Source organism: Tachyglossus aculeatus, chromosome 10 (genome assembly GCF_015852505.1).
Source record: "Tachyglossus aculeatus isolate mTacAcu1 chromosome 10, mTacAcu1.pri, whole genome shotgun sequence".
NCBI classification, from domain to species: Eukaryota; Metazoa; Chordata; class Mammalia; order Monotremata; family Tachyglossidae; genus Tachyglossus; species Tachyglossus aculeatus.
Window position 1 is genome coordinate 22,510,652 of NC_052075.1, and position 22,671 is coordinate 22,533,322.

At 44.0% G+C, this 22,671-nt stretch overlaps 1 protein-coding gene across 4 annotated transcripts in view; it reads right to left on the reverse strand.

The window, feature by feature from the left end:
• The window catches only part of FAM53A (family with sequence similarity 53 member A), a 106,502-nt gene extending 84,117 nt beyond the window's left edge, over window positions 1–22,385 (reverse strand). For 2 of the 4 annotated variants that reach the window (XM_038752907.1, XM_038752903.1), the window contains exons 1-2: window positions 22,327–22,385; window positions 16,329–16,375 (exon numbers count right to left, since the gene is read on the reverse strand). The gene's annotated coding sequence lies outside the window, so the exon portion shown is untranslated. Of the gene's footprint in view, window positions 1–16,328; window positions 16,376–22,274 lie in introns of all 4 variants that reach the window. The other 2 variants (XM_038752905.1, XM_038752906.1) reach the window with 2 other exon arrangements.
• Between the last annotated feature and the right edge of the window lie 286 nt (window positions 22,386–22,671).

Here is a 22,671-nt window from a genome sequence, read left to right on the forward strand (position 1 = left end):
TGCGCATCAAGCAGAAACTCCTCACCCTGGGCTTCAAGGCTGTCCATCACCTCGCCCCCTCCTACCTCACCTCCCTTCTCTCCTTCTACTGCCCAGCCCGCACCCTCCGCTCCTCCACCACTAATCTCCTCACTGTACCTCGCTCTCGCCTGTCCCGCCATCGACCCCCGGCCCACGTCATCCCCCGGGCCTGGAATGCCCTCCCTCTGCCCATCCGCCAAGCTAGCTCTCTTCCTCCCTTCAAGGCCCTGCTGAGAGCTCACCTCCTCCAGGAGGCCTTCCCAGACTGAGCCCCTTCTTTCCTCTCCCCCTCGTCCCCCTCTCCATCCCCCCGTCTTACCTCCTTCCCTTCCCCACAGCACCTGTATATATGTATATATGGTTGTACATATTTATTACTCTATTTATTTATTTATTTATTTATTTTACTTGTACATTTCTATCCTACTTATTTTATTTTGTTGGTATGTTTGGTTCAGTTCTCTGTCTCCCCCTTTTAGACTGTGAGCCCACTGTTGGGTAGGGACTGTCTCTATGTGATGCCAATTTGTACTTCCCAAGCACTTAGTACAGTGCTCTGCACATAGTAAGCGCTCAATAAATACGATTGATTGATTGATTGATTGATTAATTCTCAGGTAGCCAGCAACACCTCAGACTGAGAAAGCTCCACTAACAAATGTAAACCAGACTTTATATTTACTGCACAAGGCTACTGCAGAGTTATAATGTAAGTCACCAATATTCAAAGTGAATTTACTGAGCACTTACTGTGTGCACAGTAATCTACTGAGCACTTGGGAGAGTACAATATAACAATAAACAGACACATTCCCTGCCCACAAGGATCTTACAGTGTAGAAGGGGAGACAGACATTAATAACTGATTCAACCAAGAAAATAAAATCTCTCAAGTTTTCCAGGCCCTTCACAATTAACACTGTTCCATCACCAACTTGAGTAAGTTTTTATTAAAGCAATAGTATAAAAGTTTAAAGGTGTGGATAGCTGACATTTGAAAGTCTTTAAAGAGGGTTTAACATGAAGCGATTTAAGTGGCCAGCGAGACTAGAATCCTTCCAGAGATCGAGAAGAAAAAAGCACTAATTTTTCAAAAACATAGAAATGATGTGGTGCTTTAAGATTACCAATAGTTAATATATTAAAAATCCAAAAGAAGAGCCGGGGCTCAAAAGGCACACTCAAGGCTCTTCCCTCCCCTCTTCTAGACTGTAAGCTCAGTATGGGCAAGGAACATACCTACCAACTCTGTTATAGCTCCTTCTCCCAAGTGCTTAGTACAGCGCCTCTGCACATGGTAAGCACTCAATAAATACCACTGATTGACTGCTTGATACCCATGCATTTACTCTGATGGCAGGGCACTGTAGTAAGCCCTCGCAGTCACAGCCCTGGAAACAGGAGACCAGCACAGGTGGCAGAAGGAATGTTATGGGATCTCAAAGTGAAAGGAGAAGCAGTAACTTCAGAGAGGCTGTCCCAAACTACTCTTGGGAAGCTGGCCTACATGCTGTCCCCTACCCATGTGCCTGTCCCCAGAAAAAGCACAGCAAGGGGGGAGGAAAAAAAAAAAAAAAAACAACCTTGCTGTCATCTGTTCTAGGTAACTGGAAAGCAGCATGACCTAGTGGACAGAGCACAGACCTGGGGGTCAGAAGGACCTGGGTTCTAATCCCAGCTCTGCCATTTATCTGCTGTGTGACCTGGGCAAATCACTTCACTGGGCCTCATTTCCCTCACCTATAAAATGGGGATTAAGACCAGGAGCTCCATGTGGGACGGGGACTGTGTCCAACCTGATTAGCTTGTATCCAGCACTTAGAACAGTGCTTTGCGCATAATAAGCACTTAATAAATGCCATTATTATTATCTACCTCAGCACTTAGAAAAGTGCCTGACACATAGTAAGCGCTTAAAAATACCATCATTATTATTACAACACCCAGATGCACGTAAATTATTTTATTAACTTTCCTGGGGTAGAAACGGTAGAGAAATTGCATCTTCTCTGATTTAAGAATAATAATAATAATAATAATGGCATTTGTTAAGCGCTTACTTTGTGCCTAGCACTGTTCTAAGCGCTGGGGTAGATACAAGGTAATCAGGTTGCCCCACGTGGGGCTCACGGTCTTGATCCCCATTTTACAGATGAGGTAACAGGTACAGAGAAGTTAAGTGACTTGCCCAAGGTCACACAGCAGACAAGTGGCAGCGCCGGGATTAGAATCCATGACCTCTGATTCCCAGGCCCATGCTGTTTCCACTAAGCCGTGCTGCTGCTTATTATTAATAATAGATAATAATAATAATGGCATTTATTAAGCGCTTACTGTGTGCAAAGCACTGTTCTAAGTAATGGATAATGAGAGGTTACAACCACCATAAGATCTATCTTATTTACTGAGTGCTTACTGCATGCAGAGAGCTGTACTAAGTGCTTGGGAGAATACGGTATCCCAATATAACAGAATTGGTAGACACGTTCCCTGACCACAATGAGCTTACAGTCTAGAGGGGGAAGACCGATTCAATGCCAAAAAGGCAAAGGTAAATGGAACGGAGGACTTAATGAAAATCGTCATCGAGTCAATTGTATTTACTGAACACTTACTGTGTGCAGAGCACTGTGCTAAGCATGTGAGAGAATACAATACAACAATATAACCGACACATTCCCTGCCCACAGTGATAGAGGGGGAGACAGACATTAATATAAATAATTGAATTGTTTTATCTTCGCCTGGGAAGAGCCCTCATTTTAGTGCCATCTTGCTAAGTTCAAGTTAGAAGGGCCACCTCACTGTAACTGAATTATTACTCATGTGTGGTGGAAAAAAAAATAAAAGTTACTCATGTGTGTGCATTTGCATGATACCATGAACAGCAGGGACTACAGCTAAGCAACTCTTAGGGAAAACACTGTACATGAGGGCAGCAGCCTTATTCAGACATGCAAATCCAGTCTTCATACCTAAAACACCAAGGTCCAGTTTGGGGATTTCCAGCCAGAGACAGGCTGTAGAAACTGAAAAAGATTCAAAATAAGAGGAGGACAGCAGAAGCAGCCAGGAAATAAAATGACTGTTTTGTCAGTTCACAGTAATTCAGTATTCAGTGTGTGCAGGGAACAGCGGGAAGTTTCAAAGGAAAGAAAAGTGATGATCACTCTGCTTTGGCACTTAGTCTTTTAGAGGTTTCTAGGAAGTGCAAGTAAAAATAGGCATAAACAGCAAAATATACTAATAACTGCAGCCGTACAGAAATGAACACAACTTCATAAGGGGCAGCTGAAAAAAATTGGAATGACAAGCCCATTAAGCTTGTCTGGGATTTGAGTACCAGGATATTGATATTAACTTATATAAGTAAACTTGATATTTACTTATATATTTTTCTTGCCCAGCTCCCTTTATTCTGTCTTCCAAATTGTGTTTGTTGCCTTTTCCCACTTTAGGCTTTACACTTTCTTCTGCACAGCCCCATAAACGCTGAAGACACTGACCTTTGAGCTACCAATTCAGTGCACTTCTCTTTCAAATCCTTCTTTGAAAAATAAAAACAAAAAAAAAGCAAGGAGAGGAACTGTGATTTTTCTCTAATAAACTTTCAGGTTGCATTCCACCATAAAAAAAAAGTTTACCACGAAAGGTTGAAGATGTTGAGGAGAGGGGAAGAATAAAAGTTTAAGTGAAAGCCTCCATTTCCCTTGAGCTATAGTCGCCAATGACTTTTTGCACAACAATCCCACTATGTAGCTCATTCACTCTGAATGTCACCAAATTGCTAATGATCCAATACCACCTCCAATGAATATGAGGTGTTCATAAAGTCCTTGGTCAACTTTAAATTTTACCCATTTCTGAATACATAATGAAAGTACATTTTAAATACCAGTTGAAACTGTGCATCTATAAAAGTTGTAAACCACAGCTTGAATAATTTGCAAATCAATGGTACTTACTAATCACTGTGTGCAGATCACTTAGCAAACCATGCGCTTGACTTTTTTTATTTAATTCTTCAAATCCCTGACTTACAAATATAGTAATGGTAGTAAAGAGGGTTGTGTGTTATAGTCGTCTAGTCTGAAATCAATAACATCAATGAGGTGAAAAGAAAATCAATACTGAGGGAAAAGCTTAATGAATTGTGCTTTGAAGTGCCATTTAATATTTATTTTTATACATACATCAAAAGCTACTCTGGTTTAAGGTTGGAAAACAACTACAGACTCTCTATAGGTTAAAAGGGGGTTTCAAAATTTCAGGGAAGCTTAACTGCGCTTAGAACAGTGCTTTGCACATAGTAAGCGCTTGATAAATGACATTTAAAAAAAACTGGCAAAAAAAGTGTCTTTCCCAAAGAGTTTGTGATTTTTCTGTCCCAAGATACTCATGTGCTATGAGAGCACTCCTCAAAAATTCACCACTGGTCACAGCTTCAAAATAGGAGTATTGATAAAGTGTTCTGGTGTCTTTCATTGTCATTCTCCTTTACATCATGAGGGTTGCATAAGCCAGGTGTTTCCATTCCTTTCGTCCTACTATTATTTTTATCTGGCCGATTTTTCCCCTTTTTGTCCGATCCTTTCGCTCTGATTTCCATAGATGAATCTGGGCTTTTATCTAGTTCCATCTCTCCTTGGTCTGGTTCCGTGTACTTGCTTTGTCCCTCTTGTCACTCATTCTATTTAGCCAGATGATTTTTACTTTTGTTATAGCTGTATCTAGAATAAAACAAAGTGTTGTCCAAAAGAAAAGAAAGATTCCAGCCTCACATCTACTTGCTCTGATTTGTGACTCATATCTTGCTAGATGCTTTGAGTGCAGGTAATGCAAGCAGGCATTACCAGTCAATTAGTCGATGGTAACTATTGAGTGCTTGCTGTGTGACCAGCCATGCTGGGCACTCAATGGTATTTACTGAGAGCTTACTGTCTGCAGAACGCTGTACTAAGCGCTTGGGAGAGTACCATATAACGACAGACACATTCCCTGCCCACCGTAAGCTTCTAGTCTAGAGGGGGAGCGAGACATTAATATAAATAAATAAAATTACAGCTATGTACATAAGTCCTGTGGGGCTGGGAGGTACCAAGCACCTGGGAAATTACAAGGGAGTGGGGAGACACCCATCCTTGCCCTCGAGGATTTTAGAGTACAACTGACTGTACTGTGAAATTTTCCACATCGATTTTGGTAGAACTTTGGTCCCAGATGTGTATACTGTGTGCCCTGAGACAGAGGGGAAAAAAAACAACCCACAAGTGGAAAGTGTTCAGGCTGATTACATTAACTTCAGCTTTCACGGCACAAAGTTATCCTTACTTTATTAGGTGCTGGCCAGAATTTGACAGCAGAGAGAATCCAGGCTGAGTGAGGGCCTTGCTTGCACTGTGGCCAAATTCGCTATGGGCTTAGGAGAAAGTTCAACGCTGGCCCTGTTCGGATATGTCTTAATGAGTTAGGCTGGCACTGGCATACACTACCTTTTAAAATTACCCTAACAATAATGAGTAGCAAGGAGACATTCCTTTTTCTTCGGGGAATTTCACGAAAAATAGCATTTTTATGTATTACTGCAGTTATTGGCTATTTAAATATTTGATTATTTTTGTTCACACACCGTGGTCTTAAGCAAAGCATATAGCTCTTTAATCGAATAAGATGTTCTCACCGAACCATGCTGCTATTTGCTTCAGGCAATGAACAATCATGTCTTCTCTATAAAATTATTTTGAGGACAAGGTTTATTACAATTATGTTAATGGGACGAACCTTAGGAGAACTACAGCAAGCAAGAAATGTTCTAAAATAATCTAATGCATTTACTGAAGAGAATAGGTACAGTAAACAGTTCTGGCTCAGAAATTAGTTTGAGGGATTCCTCCAAAGGCTCTTGCATCATTAAGAAAAATGTGAAAATGCTCCCTTTTAAAATCCATTGCAATTTGATGTACTTAACTAATACGAAACGATGAGCAGGAAAACAAAGCACTATGTGAAAAGCTCACCAACCACCATAGGTATGAATTCCATGAGGAAATGTGGGCTTTATGAAGGCTTCTGGAGCCGGATTCCCAACCACCTCTCTATCCCAGGTGCCTGACAAGATCTTTATTCCTGATGAGGACTGAAGAGACCCAAAATGATGGCCCATTTGCCCGTTGAAACCCATCTCCTGTCAGTTCATTCATTCGATTGTATTAATTGAGCGCTTACTGTGTTGCAGAGCACTGTACAAAGTGCTTGGAAAATACAATTCAGCAACAAAGAGGGACAATCCCTGCCCATATCGGGCTTTCCCAACCTCCCAGCAGAAGCCTGGAACGCCCTCCCGCTTCACATTCATTCATTCAATCATTTATCTAGAGCTTACTGTGTGCAAAGCACTGTACTAAGCGCTTGGAAAGTACAATTCAGCAACAGATAGAGGCAATCCCTACCCAACAACAGGCTCACAGTCTAGAAAAGGGAGACAGACAACAAAACCAAAAAAGTAGACGGGCATCAATAGCATCAAAATAGCTAAATAGAATTATAGATCTATACATATCATTAATCAAATAAATAGAATTACAAATATGTACAAAAATACACAAGTGCAGTGGGGCAGGGAAGGGGGTAGAGCAGAGGCAATGGGGAGGGGAATCAATCAATCAATCGTATTTATTGAGCGCTTACTGTGTGCAGAGCACTGTACTAAGCGCTTGGGAAGTACAAGTTGGCAACATATAGAGGAAAAGGGGGGCTCAGTCTGGGAAGGCCTCCTGGAAGAGGTGAACTTTCAGTAGGGCTTTGAAGGGGGGGGGGGGGGGAAGAGAGCTAGTTTGGCGGATGTGAGGAGAGAGGGCATTCCAGGCCAGAGGTAGGATGTGGGCCAGGGGTCGAAGGCAGGACGGCACATCCGACAAGCGATCATTCTCCCCACCTTTAAAACCTTATTAAAAGCACATCTTCTAGAGGCCTTCCCTGACTAAGCCCTCATTTCCTCAATCCGTTCTGCCTCACCCCTGCCCTTGCATTTGCACCCTTTATTCACCCCTCCCTCGGCCCTATGGGATTTAAGTACCTATTCAAAATTATTTCTATTAATGTTTGCCTCCCCCTCTGGACTATAAGCTTGTAAGCAGGGAAGGAGTCTTGCGCACAGTCCACACTCAATAAAAACCACTGATTGAGTAGTACAGTGATCTACACATAGTAAGCACTTAATAAATACCACTAGTTGACTGACTGGGTTCCAATCCCAGCTCTGTCATTTGCCTGCTGGGTAAGTCACAACTTCTCTGGGCCTCAGTTTCATCATGTGTAAAATGGAGATTCGATATCTGTTCTCCCCGCTCCATTGACTGAGAGCCCCATGTGGGACAAGGACTGTGTCTGATCTAATCTTTACCCCAGTCTTCAGTACAGGGCTTGGAACCCAGTACAAACTGAAATACCATTATCTTTATTATTTTTTTCCTGCCCCTTTTAGCCCCCACACTCAAGCTGGATTCACTCCTATTACTGTGGAAACTTCTTTCTCCAGTCTCAGGTTATGGATGAATAAATCCCTTTAATCAATCTTCTTTTTCTCTACTACTATAACTTTAAGACAGTATAGAAATATACACTGTTCAAATTAAATAATAATGCAGCCTTTCTCTCTCCCCCCAAGAGATTCAAATAATGAGCTCTCACATCACTTGAAGGTGAAGAGAGAATCATGAAACGTGGTACAGAGAAGCAGTGTGGCTCATTGGAAAGAGCACGGGCTTTGGAGTCAGAGGTCATGGGTTCAAATCCCGGCTCTGCCAATTATCAGCTGTGTGACTTTGGGCAAGTCACAAATTCTCTGTGCCTCAGTTAACTCATCTGTAAAATGGGGATTAAGACTGAGCCCCCCGTGGGACACCTGATCACCTTGTAACTTCCTCAGTGCTTAGAACAGTGCTTTGCACATACTAAGCGCTTAATAAATGCCATCATCATTATTATTATTATTATTATTACTAGATTGGTTAGGTTGAGACGGGTTGAACTAGGAGGAGCCCAGGGAATTAGAGAAACAGTATCAGCCCAACACACGCATACTAGGCTAAAAAAAAAAATAGATAGCCTATGCTTCATAGAAATGGCAGTCACTCATTTTACAAAAAGTTGAACAAAAATTATAAGAGTAAATTGCCCCACTTAAATTAATCTTTCTAAAGTTTCACAGATGGCACTCACGGTTACTTAGCACCAGTTGGTGGGTTGGAGTATAAGCAAGATGTGTACTTGAAATAATGGAGTTTTTCTACCAAGCAACTGCTTTCCCTCTCCAACAACTGTATGAAAACAGCCATAAAGTTTACTGTCTGCTAAACTTCACTCCTAATTTCATTGGCATAGGATGCTGGTCTTACAATGTTTGGGAAGCACAGGATTGCATGCTTCTAAAACAATAAAAAAAAAAACCCCACACTTGTTTGAGCTCAAATCAGCTGATCTCATCTGAAGGTCAGCATTAGAGTGGACAGCTTACTAGAAAAGTTTGCAAGTTCCTGTAAATATTTTCCTATCTAAGCAAGCTCCTGTGCTTCTGCTTTGGTTTTTTATCCACTTAGTAGTGTGCGATGGTCTCAATGAGTGCTTAAAAAATACTTCTGCATCAGAGACAGCCTGCAAAGGATCTCACTCCGGCCCTGTGAAAGGCAGCAGAAGCAGCTGCATCTCCACGTGTAGCAGCCCATGAACCCAGCTCCAAATTGGCCATCAAAGAGGCAGCGACCTCAAGACTCCGTGATTCCCGCTCCAGGGATTGAAGTGGGACAGGGAATGCCACGGGGATCCATGGAAGGCCTGGAGCCAGAACCAGCTGGCAGGTCTTAACCGGATCCGATGGGCTGGGGGATCCCCACATCTCGCTGTTGGGGATTTGGGGAGCCCCACTCTCCCAAGAATGCTCCAGTCTGTCAGCTCATCATGGACAGGGCACGTGCCGGCTAATTCTGGTTGTGTTGTACTCTCCCGAACCCTTAATAGAGGAGCAAGGCCTGGTGGATAGAGCACGGGCCTGGACGTCAGAAGGTCATGGGTTCTAATCCTGACTCTGCCACTTGTCTACTGGGCAGCTTTGGGCAAGTCACTTCAACTTCTCTGGACCTGTTATCTGTAAAATGGGGGCTGAGACTGTGAGCCTCACATGGGACAGGGACTGTGTCCAACTCTATTTGCTTGTATATGCCTCAGGACTTAGAACAGTGCCTGGCACACAGTAAGTGCTTAACAAATACCATCATCATTAGTAGTAGTAGTAAGTGCTCAATAAATACCACCAACTGAGCCTCAGTTGGCAAGCTCAGGGCTAGCAAAGGGCCCCCATGAATAGGCATTTGGTCTACTAAGCCCCCTACTTCCTTTCCTGTACTTTATTCATTCAATAGTAATTATTGAGTGCCTACTGTGTGCACAGGACTATATTTAGCACTTAGGAGAGTTCAATACAGCATTAAGCAGACACATTCCCTGCCCACAACGAGCTTACAGTTGGCCCTGCAAGATTTACCAAACTGAATAAGTAGCCTGCCACCCACAGAAGTTACAGCAATAATGATATTAATGATAGTAGCAAGGCAAACACAGCCATACTATCCCAGTGGATACTGGGGACTAAGCTGAAGAAGATAAAGAGTAAGTCCTGCACAAACCAATAAGAAATACTGGTCAGGTGCTAAAAAAAGAAGTCTGGCAGAAAGGCTAAGGAATTGATGTGGGTAAAACTGCGTTAAAACTAAAGAGTACATGAGTCCCAGTATCAACCCAACCCCTCAACTAAATAGAATTCGGTCAAGATTTCAAAAACATGAAATTGGCCTATCGAGACAACGCAGCAAAAAATTATTAAGCAGTAACGAGTATTAAAATGTTCAATGCACTAGTTTTTTTTGTCTCGTTTTCCGGTATTTGTTAAGCGTTGACTATGTGCCATGCACTGTACTATACGCTGGGGGCAGATACAAGCTAATCAGATTGGACGCAGTCCCTGTCCAGCATGGGGCTCACAGTCTTAGCTCCTATTTCACATATAGGGTAATTAAGGCACAGAGAAGTTAAGTGACTTGCCCAAGATCACACAGCAGGCAAGTGGCAGTCGGAATTAAAACCCAGTCCCTTCTGCCTCCTTGGCCCTCGCTCTATCCGCTCGGCCACGCTGCTTCTCAGTTGCAATTTTGCTAGGCTTCGAAAATTGCAAAGTTTCTGGGAAATAAAGAATTTTAATAGGATTTATCTGGTATGTCAATTTTTCCACAACATCAATATGTTCCTCTTACTGAAGGCACAGTCAGCATCCACACAACACTTGGCAAGTAATTCACAGGAGACTGGGAGGCAACCACAGAAGCACTACTTATTCAGAACGTATTAGGACATTGAGGCATGCCTCTGCTTCCAAACAACCGCAATACATAAAATCCAGGGTTCGATTATGTGCTAATTGCTGATCTAAATCTAAGCTCCACCCAGCAGCATGACCAATTGCAGCCAGAAAATAGTATTTCCTCCCCACCCACCCCTCCTCACTATGGTCTATCCTTAAACTGAGGAGCAGTTTTCCTCCCCTCTAGACTCCTAACTCAGTCCCTCCCTTGCCCACCCTCTCCCCGCCCACCCCACCTATTTTTTTTTAATATATGTACATAAAGTAGTCACAAGGTGCCTTACTCAAGACGTACTGATAAGCAAGCTTTCACCTCCCTCACAGCTCCTGCCAGTTTTCAACAGTAACCAAGCACATATCACGAGACGGGAGGTTGGGTCAGTTAATCCCCTCCTTGCCAGGAGATGAAGAATTCTTAAATACAGACCTGCAAGGGTGTTCTTGGTAGTCCATAATCCAGATGTTCATGAAACAGCTATGTTTTTGAGGAACACATTAGCGCATCTGTACTGTGGGGTACACCTGTTATTTTTCTATAGGGCTATACACACACACACACACACACACGCACAATAGGAACTCTATAAATGGCTCCTGATAAGCTGCCAGATAGCTCCTCAAAAGGCCAATTTAGACCCTGCCATAACTCATTCTGAGGCACTTGGGAATTTGTCCTAACCCTTTATGTCTACGGAAAGTTCACGGTCACTGCTTTTTCAGCCATATTGCTTTTACTGTAAGTAAGAAACGGTGCCATAACTCACTTTTAAAAGCCGCTAACGGGGATTCGAGACTAATTCAGGCTCTTTGAGCTTGCTGGCGATAGATGCGTTGCGGCTTCCTCAGTCGGTTGATTCCAGAGAGCAGCAAGTAGGAAGGGTGTCAGAAGCACATCAAGGAAGAGAGGTTGGGGTGGGGGATGTAGCGGGTGGGGGTGCAGAGAGGAAAGTACATTTAATCCACGTCAACGGATTTCACTGTCTGAGACAGCAGCAGGATAGGCAGGATTATTCACACTCCGCAATGGCACATGATGCTCCTGAGCTACGGGGAATCCCTGAATACCGAAGCAGCTTCTGGGGCCTAGGACCTTCCTTAGGGTTTATTAATAATAATAATAATAAAATAATAATAATAACAATAATGATGGTATTTGTTAAGCACTTACTATGTGCAAAGCATTGTGGGGATACAAGGTGATCAGGTTGTCCCACATGGGGCTCACAGTCAATCCTCATTTTACAGATGAGGGAACTGAGGCCCGAGAAGTTAAGTGACTTGCCAAAAGTCACACAGCTGACAAGTGGTGGAGCCAGGATTTGAACCCATGACCTCTGACTCCAAAGCCCATGCTCTTTCCACTGGGCCACGCTGTGGACCCAGGAAGGCCTCGATTGGCTGACTTGCTTGACTAACTCCTAACAGACTCACGGAAGCGGATTGGGGCCAGTTTGTACTCCCTGGTCTCAGGGGTACTACCAAGTATGGGACGGATGGTACTACACAGAGTCCCAACCAAGGCCACCCAGAGGTCAGCCGGACCACAATTAGACAGCCAGTGGCCCCTTAACAGGAACTTCTGGGACCTACGGGGCAAGAAGGGAAGGAGGACATTTAACAGCACATTTGGAAGTGTGTGATTTGCCACAGATTCCTTCTTTGCACCCAAAGCATACCCTGCAGAAAGCATGCCCACCTCCGACTGGCGTTTGTAGATTCCAATTCTGCAAGTGGTAGGAGAGGCAGTAGCCATTTCCAAATAAAAAGAGGAAGGGAGAACTTTAACTCCACTGCGGTCGAGCATGGTCATCGGTAACTGCTGCCTCCCCTCCATAATACCCAGGACCCCTGATCCCACACAACATGCTCTGGGTGTACCGGGCCATGGGGATAAACAAGTTGCCACTGAGCACCCTTGGTGTCCCCCTCCTCCTGCAGCCATGCTGCCTCCCAGTCAGCAGGGAGCCTCCAGCCCATCCTGTGTCTGCTATATTGTACTCTCCCAAGCGCTTACTACAGTGCTCGGCATACAATAGGCTGACTGATTACCCTGACCGGAAAGGGTCAAGTACCCACAGCATGAGGCCTCCACAAAACTTTGGCAAATCTGCAGTATCTGCTGGTAGCAGTTGCTGCTGCTTGGACTCTGAGCCACAGGGAGCCTGAAATTCTTCTCTTCTAGCCACAGCACCCTGATTTTTGTTCCCTCTCATATAGAGAGAAGCAGCGTGGCATAGTGGAAATAGCCCAGGCCTGCGAGTCAAAGGACCCGGGTTCTAATCCCAGCTCCGCCAACTCCTTGCTGTGTGGCCTTGGGCAAGTCGATTCACTTCTCTGTGCCCTGGTTCCTTCGTCTGCAAAATGGGGATTTGATACCTGTGCTCCCTCTTGCTTAGACTGTGAGTCCCACGTGGGACCTGATCATCTTTTATCTACCCCAATGCTTAGTACAGTGCTTGTCACACAATAAGCCCTTAACAATACCATTATTACCATCCATTAGATTGTAAGCTCCTAAAGGCCAAGAATGTCTACCGACTCTTTTGTACTTTTCCAAGCACTTAGTACAGTGCCTTGCATACAGTAAGCACTCAATATCATCGATCGTACATTTGCCCTTGCCTTAGTGTTTTATGAGCCCTTGTAGGCTATCAACTCTATCCTATTTACTCTCCTAAATGATTAGTACAGTGCTCTGCACCAGGTAAGTGCTCAATAAATACCATTGATTGATTGATCCTTAGGTATCTGTCTCCAGTCCCCTCTTCCCTCTCATATTCTTGGACTGAAAACCCCTTGAGGGCGAGGAACCATGTATTCTTTTACTGCTCCGCACATTGCCCATGGTGTGCAGGGAACGTCTACCCACTCTGTTGCACTGTACTCTCCCAAGTGCTGGGTACAGTGCTCTGCAAACAGTAAGCACTCAATAAATCCCATTGATCGTGATAACAAGTGCTTAGTAAATACTTTAGCTGCTACTATCGTGGTTGAATCCGACTAGGCACAGATAGTGCAAGAAGACATCCACAGATGACACGATGTTCGAGAGTCATCTGTCGTCTGAAAAGTCATTCGAAACTTTTCAGACATTTCTAAGTGTGGATTTGAAGCCTCCGCCTACTCTAGCGCCAAACCTAACCAGACCACGGGATCCAAGGACGGGAGAATGGTCCCGTCCTTAATTAATTCAACGTTGCTATCTACATGTCCTTCTGCCTACCTACCTGCCCTGCCCCTCATAGAAACCAGATCTCAGATTACCTCATGGCTACTTCTTCGGGCATCACCTCTCGACTTCAAGTTAGGAACTAAAATGCCAGGCCAGTGTTCCTTATTCTGAGGGTGTCGGCAGGGTGGAGATGAGTTTCCCAACCACTGCCTATACACTGGTCTGAATATAAAAGTATAGGGGTTACATGACGTCCATAATGAACACAGAAACATGATTGTCATATGAAGCCCCTAGTGGAAAGTTCTCTGGAAAGCACTAATAAATCCGGGCCCGCATTTAAAAACTGCTACCTGGCAATGTTATACGCTTTAGAGAGTAATGACGACGTTACTGTAAAGTGGAAAGTTTAGCACTCAATCTCACCAAAAGTAGCTGGCTTCTTTAAAAACCTACTCTAAATATTCCTGAAACCATTTGATCTCTTAAAGCGACTGGTTATCATTAATCTTCAAACTGTCCTATGCATAATTCAACAGCAGCAAAACAAAAAAAAGGGTCAAAATCAATATTTTCTTGAATGACTGTCTTCCTCTGAGGAGGTCAGAGCACTTTACAGACATCATCTTCGGAATCTCACACAAGTAGACTGCAAAACAGTTATGGGGCAGGGAGTAATTAGACTCAATTATCCCCTTTTTCACATGATGGATGATAGCCCACGTAAAGAGGAATGCATGTAAACTCAGATCTTCAATAAAAGGTGTTTTTACAACACATTTTGAATAGAACCCTGTTAGTGAACTAGGGAACTTTTTGCCAACTGCACTGGCCTATCTAGAGGCTGCGATGCCGTGACGGAATAAATGCACACACATGGAACTGATCAAAACATGTGCACTGCAGCATGAGGTTTTCTTAGGTTCGGGTTCGACAGAAACATAAGCCTCATTTTATAGAACTGGATCTGTTTATGACGGAGGACTTATCTGTATAATTCTGGCATATTTATATTCACCAAAAGTCAATACTTCTTTGTTATGTGATCGTGCAACTCAATTTTCCTAGTCACTTTTTAATTCTTAGGGTACCAGGGTTCCTCATATGGGTAAAGTAGACATTACAGAACAAGCCAATGCCTTTTTAGGAGGGAAATTAAAGTCTAACATCCTACCTACAAAACTGCCCTCATAAGTGGGGAAAAACTTTAAGATTTCACTTTTAGAAAGATACACATATTGTTTGAATGGAAACTAGTTAACAGAAGCAAGGACTGCTCTGCAGATTTTAAGAGGCCATGGCACTTTTAAGAAAAGAACTTCTGCCAAAATGATCCTTTAATTCCTTTGTGCGGAACCTCCATAAAAGTTAATCAAGTTTATCTTGATTGTTCAATATTATTTGTGTCACACTGGGGGAAAACAGGATTAATATCCAAGGGAAAATTGGAGTTAGTGGTAAAAATCTGTCTCCCTACTATCCTAACACAAGTAATTCAAAAGCCTCAGAAATTCACCCTTAGATATGGGCCTTTCAGTGCATAAACTCATATTCACAATTTTTACTTCTGAGGTCTAAACCATTTTGGGGAGCTATCGTTTACAGACATCTTGATAATAAGCTTAAATCCCTAACATGCCTCTATAGGTACCTTGCAAGATAGCTTTAGAATATTAATGCTGTCAGCTGAAAAGTGTTGATAACATATACTCACACTCTAAAAAGGTTAAAAATAGTTTACTAACCTTTATATATTCCAAAATGAAAGCCCTTTTTAAAAAACAGTGAAAGGCTACATGTCAGTCACTAAAGTACCATCCAAAAGCCAGAATTAAGAAATTTTAAGGCAAGGAAGAAATGAGCCAATGAAAATGCTTTCTTCCTCTAGGGTCAGCAGGACAATAAATATTTCCAGATTGGATTAATTTGCTTTTTTGGAAAACGAAACTTGATTAAAATAATATTTAATCAACAATGACCATGAAGATGTTAGGCCACACATCCCCAAGAGAAAAAAAAATGGGCATGTTACAACTTCTCAGATTGGTGACAACTCTACCAAGTTTTGTAACCCATCAATAAAAACAGTGGCTTGTAAAAACGTATGATCAGAGCATACTAAAATAATGATTTTCTTTTAAAAATGTTTTGCTATACCCCATTTCAAAAGCTTCTAAATGGCAACAGGCAAAAAACGCTTGTTTTCTGTTAACTCTCTTCAAAAATCCCCTTCTCTGAACTTGGTCAAAAGTGATGTCAACACAGTCCTTAAGCATTTCTACAGGAGCACTGGAACCTTTCCCTTGTTTCTTAAAAGTACAGCTACGAATCCTTGACATTCATGCAATAGAACGTATTTCTATGGAAATTACCTTCATTAAAAAAAAAGCACACCCTTCATTCATTCAATTGTATTTATTGAGCGCTTACTGTGTGCAATGCACTGTACTAAGTGCTGGAGAAGTATAATTCGGTAACATTGAGAGACAGTCCCTACCCAACAACGGGCTCACAGTCTAGAAGGGGGAGACAGACAACAAAATACCACCTATTCCCTTGGGACACCCTGTGTGAAGTCCAGCCTTCCCCATACTGTCACTCAAAAGGGCAACAATACTAAAATGAATATGAATGAAGCACTTGCAATCACAAGAAAGCAGAATAATCCTAGTGCATTTTAATATCAGCATGATTCTTGGTAAGGAAAAGGTGGAGGATATTTACCCTCTGATGTTCAACTTCCAATGCTCATGAGATTTCCGATGTTATCTCTACATGAAACAGGAAAAAAGGGCATTTTGAGAAGTGGGACAGCCAACATACGACATGTAAAATAATCAAATATCAAAGATAGTCTATACAAGACTCTATTCAAAGAATATTTTTATTGTCTCTGGAAACAGATAAATTGGTTTATGTGTTTGAAAAATGAAATGCAGATAGGAAAAATGAGCTATGAAAATTATGTCATTTTTCAGAGGAAGTTAGAAATGTTGATCGGTTTAACAAACAGTTTGAAATTAACCCCCTCCGCCCAAAAAAGTTTTAGAACCTAGGTCTCCCAGCCTCTTCATATACAAGACATAACTTGCTTCTGAGAAGGCTGAGACTTATTAAGTAACTATGTATGCACAGGGTATGTGTGTGTGTGTGTATGACACATACACACAAATACTTATGTGCATAAATACAAATCTGCATAATCGATTAGTAGTAAGGACTACGATAATCAAAAAGTTTCCAAAGGACAGCCATAAAAATCAAAACAAACTTCTTTTCTTAGAGGGGGAGGGGGAGTGAAGAAAACCAATCACTTTTCTGAGGTATCATAAAATTTATTGCAGAAACAAAGATCAGATTAAGAAAGTTTTCTAGGTACACGTGTTTCTAAAGGGAATAATCTATCAAACCATGGGAGGTGACTAAAACTGCCATAGTCATTTCTGTTAACACAAAGGAATGTGCTTGGAGAAAAACAAAAGGCTGCCAGACTACTGCAGGGGAATTCCTACAGAAAAAATAACTAACTACCCTGAATATTATGTTTACTGATCTGCACCTACAATAAGAACTGCCTATCATTCCTCAGATTATTAGACTTCAGGTTTCAACCGTTAAGATAATTAGCTGTTCCCTACAAGTTAAGTTTTATTTTACTTTTTTTCCAATCTGTTTGAAGGACAAAATGCCCACGAATCAAAACTTTAGTGAAAAATCTGAATGTTCTTAATTCACGGTAAGATACGATGAATCTCTAAAGATGATTCCCAGAGGAGTCACTTTTTAATGAACGGATTTATTAAGAGTAAGCGGGCAGCACTCATAAATGTGTGATCTGGTATACTGCATTAGCTGTTGTAACCCTGCAACATAGTACTATGAATGTGGTCATTCAGAGCCATCACAAAACACAATTCGTCCAACCCAATACTGTCAAATTTACTTGAGATAAAACTTGTACATTGTAATGACCTAAATTTACATTTAACCTTAATGTAACAGCTTTCGCTAAGGCACTTGTGGGTATAATATGGATTAACAATTTATCAGAAGTACAGGTGAATATATCAAAGAGGGGGAAATCCTCCTAAATCTTTCCAAATGCAAACTTTACATATGCTAATGCAAAAACGTGGCCGCTACCAATTGACCGGCCTTTTACTATCCACAGAAAGGAACGATTTCCGATGACATTAACTTTTTGAAAATGTCCAAAATGGACTACCGGAGTTTTTTGTTTTTGTTCTCACAGTTCTAGATCATCTATTCACTGTTGACGTTTTCTGTGCGATGGCGTTAAACTTCAAATAATTTTGCATCCTATTGTGGGCATATTTCAGGTAGAAAAAAATGGCTCAACAACTCTGCTCAAAGCTGCAGACTCTATAAAATTAAGGAAATGTAACAACAAGGACTGCAATAACACCACTCAGGAGCTAATTTTAATGTAGGCACAGTGAACCGGAAAAATAGATTCAAGCAGCTGCTTCGACTCATCGAGAGGCCTGCAACTTAGTGTGCATGTTAAAAAAAAAAAAAAAAATCAGTATCTTTGATCTCCTCTGACTCACTCAGAACAGTTCCATTCCTACTCTACCGGTAGCCTGAAGTCCCGTTACTGACATAAAACTATCTATTTGGAAACAGGCTGAGGAGAACGGCGCGTCATTCTTTTGGATCCAAGCAAAATAAAAATAAATAAAACTAAGTTCTCAGTTCAGCCTTTGGAGTTTTAAGTGGCTAAATTCTACGTCCTCCCAAGTGGGATGGTAACTTAAGATAAACTTTGCCAATGAAGTTCCATTTTCGATGGGTGGTTAATTGTTCATAAAGTGCTTTATAATAGAAACGGAGGCCATGGGGTGTAACAAATTTCATTTGTATTGTATGCTTTACCCTCTTTTGGTCTAAAAACGATCTCTGATCACTTCTATAGACTTGCATAGGCCACACAAACCCACCTACACTTGGGGTTAAAAAACGGAAACGAGCATTTCTGAACCCGGCAAAAAAGAGATAGAAAAAGCACACGCCAATGCTTCGGCTGCTGTCAAAAAAAAAACAAAACAAAAACAAAACCACCCAAGGCAAAAAACACAAAACGTTTTCTTGGGATGGTATTATTCGAGCGATCGTATTTTTTTTTTTTTTTGAGCGCGGACTGCTGGTTGTGGGCCGGGATTACCTCTCTTTATTGCTGCATGGTACACTCCCAAGCGCTTAGTTCAGTGCTTTGCACACATTAAGCTCCAAATAAACGATTGTACTGAATGCCAAGCGCTTCGTTCAGTGCTCTGCGCGCAGTAAGCGCTCAATAAATACGAGTGGATTGCACTGACTGCGCGCAGAGCACTGCACTAAGCGCTGGGAGAGCAAACTACCAGAGTTGTCGGGGGCGTCCCCCACCCAGGGCGAGCCTCGAGTCGTCTACAACGCTCGGGCCCCTGAAAGGCCAGGGAGAAGCTTTGGGACTCTCCGAGATCATCACCAACATGATAATAATAACATATTTAATAATAATGGTATGAGTTAAGCGCTTCCTATATATCCGGCGCTGTAGTGAGCGCTGCAGATGAGAGGGGCGTCCAAGATAGTAATAATAATGATGGTATTGGTTAAGCGCTTACTATGTGCCAAGCATTCATACGTTCAGCTGTATTTACTGGGCGCTTCCTGTATGCAGAGCACTGTACTAAGCGCTTGGGAGAGGACAAATCGGCAACAGAGACGGTCCCTACCCAACAACGGGCTCACAGTCGAGGGCTTGGGAGTCAGAGGTCGTGGGTTCTAATGCCGACACCACCACTTGCCTGCTGTGTGACTTTGGGCAAGTCCCTTAACTTCTCTGTGCCCTCAGTTACCCCATCAGTAAAATGGGGATTAAGACTGTGAGCCCCCCGTGGGACAGCCTACTTACCTTGTATCTCCCCCAGGGCTTAACACCTAATAAGCGCTTAACAAATACCATCATTCTTAGCGCTTAGAACAGTGCTTCGAACAGTGCTTCATTCATTCAATGGTATTTATTGAGCACTTCCTATGTGCAGAACACTGTACTAAGCGCTTGGGAAGTACTTGGCACCTAGTAAGTGCTTACCAAAATACCATCAGCCCTATCAGCGCTTAGAACAGTGCTGGGCACCTAGTAAGCGCTTACTAAATACCATCATCCTTTCCAGTGCTTAGAACAGCGCTTGGCACCTAGTAGGCTTTTACCAAATACCATCAGACTTACCGGCGCTTAGAACAGTGTTTGGCACCTAGTAAGCGCTGACCAAATACCATCAGCCTTATTCATTCATTCATTCCACCGTATTTACTGAGCGCTTCCTGTGTGCAGAGCACTGTACTAAGCGTTTGGGAAGTACAAGTCGGAAGACTGTGAGCCCCCCGTGGGGCAACCTGATTCCTTTGTTACTTCCCCAGCCCTTAGGACAGTGCTTTGCACATAGTAAGCGCTTAATAAATGCCATCGTTATTATTATTATTATTATATATCAGTGCTTAGAACAGTGCTTGGCACCTGGTAGTACTTACCAAATACCACCATCCTTACCAGCGCTTAGAACGGTGCTTGGAGCCTAGTAAGCGCTTACCAAATACCACCACCCTTACCAGCGCTTAAAACGGTGAGCCCACTGTTGGGTAGGGACCGTCTCTGTGTTGCCAACTTGTACTTCCCAAGCGCTTAGTACAGTGCTCTGCACCCAGCAAGCGCTCAATAAATACGATTGAATGAATGAATGAATGGTGCTTGGAGCCTAGTAAGCGCTTACCAAATACCACCACCCTTACCAGCGCTTAGAACGGTGCTTGGAGCCTAGTAAGCGCTTACCAAATACCACCACCCTTACCGGCACTTAGAACGGTGCTTGGAGCCTAGTAAGCGCTTACCAAATACCACCACCCTTACCGGCGCTTAGAACGGTGCTTGGAGCCTAGTAAGCGCTTACCAAATACCACCACCCTTACCAGCGCTTTGAGCCTAGTAAACGCTTACCAAATACTACCAGCGCTTAGAACGGTGCTTGGCTCCTAGTAAGCGCTTACCAAATACCACCACCCTTACCGGCGCTTAGAACGGTGCTTGGAGCCTAGTAAGCGCTTACCAACTACTACCAGCGCTTAGAACGGTGCTTGGCTCCTAGTAAGCGCTTCCCAAATACCACCACCCTTACCAGCGCTTAAAACAGTGCTTGGCTCCTAGTAAGCACTTACCAAATACCACCCCCCTTACCAGCGCTTAGAACGCTGCTTGGAGCCTAGTAAGCGCTTACCAACTACTCCCAAACGGGGCTTGGCTCCTAGTAAGCGCTTACCAAATACCACCACCCTTACCAGCGTTTAGAACAGTACTTGGAGCCTAGTAAGCGCTTACCAACTACTACCAGCGCTTAGGAAGGTGCTTGGCTCCTAGTAAGCGCTTCCCAAATACCACCACCCTTACCAGCGCTTAGAACAGTGCTTGGCTCCTAGTAAGCACTTACCAAATACCACCCCCCTTACCAGCACTTAGAACGGTGCTCGGAGCCTAGTAAGCGCTTACCAACTACTACCAGCGCTTAGAACGGGGCTTGGCTCCTAGTAAGCGCTTACCAAATACCACCACCCTTACCGGCGCTTAGAACGGTGCTTGGAGCCTAGTAAGCGCTTACCAACTACTACCAGCGCTTAGGACGGTGCTTGGCTCCTAGTAAGCGCTTACCAAATACCACCACCCTTACCGGCGCTTAGAACGGGGCTTGGAGCCCAGTAAGAGCTTACCAACTACTCCCAGCGCTTAGGACGGTGCTTGGCTCCTAGTATGCGCTTACCAAATACCGCCACCCTTACCAGCACTTAAAACGGTGCTTGGAGCCTAGTAAGCGCTTACCAAATACCACCACCCTTATCACCGCTTAGAACAGTGCTTGGAGCCTAGTAAGCGCTTACCAACTACTACCAAACGGGGCTTGGCTCCTAGTAAGCGCTTACCAAATACCACCCCCCTTACCAGCGCTTAGAACGGTGCTTGGAGCCTAGTAAGCGCTTACCAAATACCACCACCCTTATCAGCGCTTAGAACGGTGCTTGGAGCCTAGTAAGCGCTTACCAATTACCACCACCCTTATCAGCGCTTAGAACGGTGCTTGGAGCCTAGTAAGCGCTTACCAACTACTCCCAGCGCTTAGAACGGGGCTTGGCTCCTAGTAAGCGCTTACCAAATACCACCACCCTTACCAGCGTTTAGAACAGTACTTGGAGCCTAGTAAGCGCTTACCAACTACTACCAGCGCTTAGGACGGTGCTTGGCTCCTAGTAAGCGCTTACCAAATACCACCACCCTTACCAGCGCTTAGAACGGTGCTTGGAGCCTAGTAAGCGCTTACCAACTACCACCAGCGTTTAGAACGGGGCTTGGCTCCTAGTAAGCGCTTCCCAAATACCACCACCCTCACCAGCGCTTAGAACGGTGCTTGGAGCCTAGTAAGCGCTTACCAACTACTACCAGCGCTCAGAACGGTGCCTGGAGCCTAGTAGGCGCTTCCCGAATACCAGCATCCTTACACCAGCGCCTAGAACAGTGCTGGGCACCTGGTAAGCGCTTCCCAACCCCCGTCAGCCCCCTGAGGAGGGGGGTGAGGAGGAGGAGGATGATGATGATGACGGCGGAGGTGTGGAGGCGCTTACTGTGCGCGAGGCGCTGCGGGCCTCCCCCCCACGGTCCGGGCCCCGGGCTCACCTTGGGCGGCGGCGGCCCTCCCGGAGGAGGAGGAGGCTACAACGGTCCGGGGCCTCTGTAGTGGCCGCCCTGGCGACCGTCCGTCGCTGTGTGACGGCCGCCGCTGAGGGGCGACGCCACAAAATAGGCTTCGCCCCGCCCCCTCGCGGCTCCCTCATTGGCCCACGACACGCGACGCTCCCTCCCCTTCCTCCTCCTCCTCCTCCTCCTCCTCCCGGGCCGGGCTGAGGGAAGCGCCGGCGCGCGCGCGCCCCCCGTCACGTGACCGCCCGCGCGTCACGCGGCGGCGCGCGCGTGCGCCCTCCCCGCCTCTACGTTCCCCCCTCCTCAGACTACAACTCCCGG